This window comes from Pelecanus crispus, chromosome 11, assembly GCF_030463565.1.
Source record: "Pelecanus crispus isolate bPelCri1 chromosome 11, bPelCri1.pri, whole genome shotgun sequence".
In the NCBI taxonomy this organism is placed as follows: domain Eukaryota; kingdom Metazoa; phylum Chordata; class Aves; order Pelecaniformes; family Pelecanidae; genus Pelecanus; species Pelecanus crispus.
The window spans coordinates 31,156,687-31,160,887 of NC_134653.1; positions in this window are offsets into that span (position 1 = coordinate 31,156,687).

Sequence of the window (4,201 nt, forward strand, 5' to 3'; positions counted from 1 at the left end):
CACTGGCCGCCGAGGGGACCCGGGGACACGCAGAGCAAGTTTGGGCACACCGGTGCTCTGCCAACGAGTGCCGACTCGGCACACCCGCGAAGTCAATCACTTTGCTTGTCTGCCCGTGCTCTCAGGTAGCAGCAATGTCGACGGAAGTAACTTGGTGCTTTCAGCCAGGCTGTAGAAAACAAAACAAAAAAAAACCACAAAGTCACTCCAGGCAGGGCTTTATTTTTGGCATTAAGAGGAGTGGGAGCAGGGAGAGGAACAGGAATGTCTTTTTAGTTGCTGGCTCGATATCATGCATGAGACGCAGGAGCCTACAACCTCCACCCTCCCAGGAGGGCAACGCAGCCGCGCTCAGTGCGGATGTAATTAATGAGATACCTGACCTCACATTAATTATGAGGCTTCAGAGCTGGGAGGGAAGAGGATGTTTCCATTTCAGAGAAAAATCAACAAACTAGGAAACTTTCCCCCTAAAATCCAGCACATCTTGCTGTCCTCCCCCAAACCACATTCCCTCTGGAACAAAACTCCTCCTTTTTTTATTTTTGTTTACTAAACAAAACATTTTTGCAAAATGAATCCTGGAGAGGCACTGAAGGAGGATGTGGCAACAGGACCCGAAGATGATGTTCTGTCTACTCATCTCCAGAAGATTCATCAAAAAGGGACCTCTCCAAACCCTTCTCCTTTCAGCAAAACTGACAGGTTTTATTAAAAAACAAATTGATGTAAAATTCAGAACCTGAGCGCTTATTTATCCCCACTTTCTGGGGTTGTTTTCCCCTCCACCCACCACCCCTACTCACTGCATGGGGACGGGGACTGGACAGCAAAGCCCAAGCTGATGCCGACCAGCATCGCCCACGGCACAGGGATGGATCCACCCGTCCCATCGTTTTCCAGGGGAAAATCCGTGCTTTTACCCAGGGCGAACACCCCAGGCAGAGCAGTGTCCCCTAGCCAAGGGCAGGGCAGGATCCATCCTCCTGCACAGCCCCTCACCCCTGCCCAGCCTGTGGGGTGCCGGGGATGCTACGATTACGCCGTGAGTCCCTGTCACACCTGGACCCGTCTCGGGATGGTCCCCAAGAGCAGAGAGTGCAGCTTGTGGGTCCATGGATGGCATCACCCGTGCGATATTGCTTGCAAAGGGAGAAGCTCAGGTCGAGCCTCCCTTTACAGTCATTAAGGTGGAAATAAAAAAGGCAATCCATCCACGAAGGGGTTGGTTTTACTGCAGCACTAATGAGAGCACAAGACACCGAGTAGGATATGAATCACCCCTTCGTCAGGACTCCCTGCTGATGGGGGAAGTTTTTGTGAGCTCAACTATTTCCCATCCGTGGGTTTTCCCCCCCATCCATCTCCCCTGCAGAGCGCTGAAGCGGAGCTGGCACGGGGTACCCTCTGGGATCCCCCCATGGCAGCAGCCTCCCGCCTGCATTGCTCGCAGCACCTGCATTTGAATTGCTTTCTCCTGCCTGCAGCAGAACTAAAAAAAAAAAAACAAACCATCAAAAACAAAACCAAAAAAAAACCCACAAACCATAAAACCCCAAGCCCCTCTGCAAAACCCAGCCCACAGGCACCAGGGCTGCTCCCAGCCCATGGACCATTCATCCTCCCAAACCTGCTGCCCTGGGAAGAGGCTGTCTCAGACTCCTTGCCGGCTGGAAGGGACTGCTCAGCCCACGTCCCGCCTGGTCCCAGCACCGAAGCCAGCGTCCCCGAGCTGCCAGTGGGTCCCAGCAGGACTGGAGCTCAGCCCAAACCCAGCAAATGCACCTTTGCAGGGCACAAAGTCACTCCAGCTCTCAGCAAAACTCCAACGGGAGCAGTGGGGAGGTTGTCCCGAGGAAAGGATGGAAAACGGGAGCTTGCAAAACCACCCCACTGAAATCACAAACTCTGAGCCACGAAAAAACATGCAGTGTTCCCAGAAAGGGAGAAAATATAATTCCCATCCTCCACCTTCTGCTCTGCAATATTGCAGGGGTTTCTCCACCAGTCTCTAAAGAGTCAGCAGAGATTTGAGGATCACCTCTGCTTCACTGATAACTTCCAAAAATACAGATATTTAAAAAAAAAAAAAAAAGTGAAGCACGTGGGACAATTAGCGCTCCGCTGGTTTCATACAGCGACTATTCCTGTGCCAAACCAGAAAGCTCTGATTGACAAGGTCAGTTAAATAAGCAAATTGTTCATTTACATCCCCACCGCCACTTCCACAATCTGCACTGCAGCAGCAAACTCCTGCCGGGCATTTAGGGTCTTGCCATGGCTGGGAGCGGGGGGTCTTGCGGGGCTGCACGCAGATTTAACGGGGTGCATCAATCCTGATTTAAAAAATGCCGCCGGCACCCATTTTTGGGGAGGCGCAGGCGGATCAAGGGACTTGCCCAAGGTCATGCGGAGCAGCAGCAGCCACCCCAGCCCCGCAAAGAATAGGGGAAAATCCCTGCTTTTTCCTAGTGAAGAGGGTAAAGCGATCACTGGCACTTCAGCGGCGGGGAGGAAAACTCCTTCCCCCAGCTAGAACTTTCTGCTAATAATAGAGAGGCCACGGGTGTTTCGCTTTGTTGCAGATGAAGAAGAGCCCGGGGACAGCTCTTGGAGGAATACACGAGCATTTCCCTTTGCCTATAAATAATAGATTTTGAAGATCTACTTTGCATTACTTCCAGCAACTACTCTTGCTTGTCCTAATGCTTGGTTCTGCATTTTTAGCGCAGAGTAAAGAACAAAATAACAGCTTACGGTGGCTTTTTCCCCCCACCAAATCCTTGCTCACAAGAAGCAAAAGGATGTAGCGATCCAAGTCGTGATCAATAGGATGCAGCAGCATTTAGTTAATGAAATGGAAACATCCCACCCTAGGAGGATGCCAAGACCTTCCAAGGTTTGGCTGTCCCCAAAGGGTCCCAGGACCGGCCCCCCCAGGTCCCTCTCATCCCCGCACAGTGCTGGCTGCTCAAGGTTCCCCGACTGCAAGCGGAGGTCGGGAGGAGCGAGACGGCAGCTCCCGCCAGCGTGAACACGGCGCGTCCTGGGCAGAGCCAGGAATAGAAGCAAGGTCTTAATTTCTGGCCTTAAGGAAGAGCCACATGACTCTAATCACGCCGCTCCATTACTTCTGTATGACGGAGCCCATGAATTTGATCATGCCTTAATAAAAAGGGATTGAACGTCTTCCATGAATCACTCTGCCTCTCCCCGAGCCGCCGGCGCTGTCGTCCTGCACGCAGACGCCGCTCGCTCTGAGCCAAGACGTACCGGTTCATGGGCCCATCGCCAGCACCCGAAATCCAGCGGATGCAGCGCCAGCAACCAGCAGGGTCCCCTCGCCCTCCAGCAGCCCTGGGCAGGCAGGGAAAGGCCATGGGAGCCCCACAGCGTGAGCCCATCCTGCCCCTTGGGCACTGGGAAGGACACGGGGCAGCGGGTGCCCCAGGCAGGACCTGAAGCCACTGGAGACACCCACACTGCCACCACCAACTGGGCATCTGCAAAGAGAGACCATTACAGGGCTGCCCAAACACACTGGTTTAGCCACCTGGAAATAACATACCGAGGTAGAAAACAGAAAATTCAGTATTTTAAAGACTCCCAGTGCGATAATCAGGTTTTTACAGTGAGCTCAACATTTCACACTTGGCGGTGCCTGCAGAGATCGTCTCCACCAGCAAAGACACTGACACAGGCAACCTATTTCTCCAGCCTTCTCAGCTCTGCAATGCAGCTTTCTTAAATATTGAATAAGTCTGCTGCTCTACACCACCTGCCAGTGCCAATGATGAGGTAATTTTTGCATTGACAAAGCCTAATGCGATTAATCTGGTTTGAAAGAGCAGGTTTTAGAGCCCATCCATTCACTCGGCGGAACACACTTGCAGACAGAGCATCAGCGGCAGCTTCTTATTCACCACCAGCAGCCAGACCCCAAACAAATAACCCAAACTGCTGCTCGGATGCCAAGTGAGAGATTATTTCTGCGTGTCTTCACCAAACAGGAGGCTTTGAACTTGAAAGGATCTGAACACCAGGCTGACGGGGTTTTCACGCCAGCTCCAAGGCCAGCCCAGGCACAGGAGCTGATTTACACTCCCCAGCTGGATGGTGGAGCTGGGGAGGGAAAAGTAGGGTATGAGCATGCGATTGCCTGATGGGGGTCCCCAGCCCCACACCCAGGGACAAGGTGTGT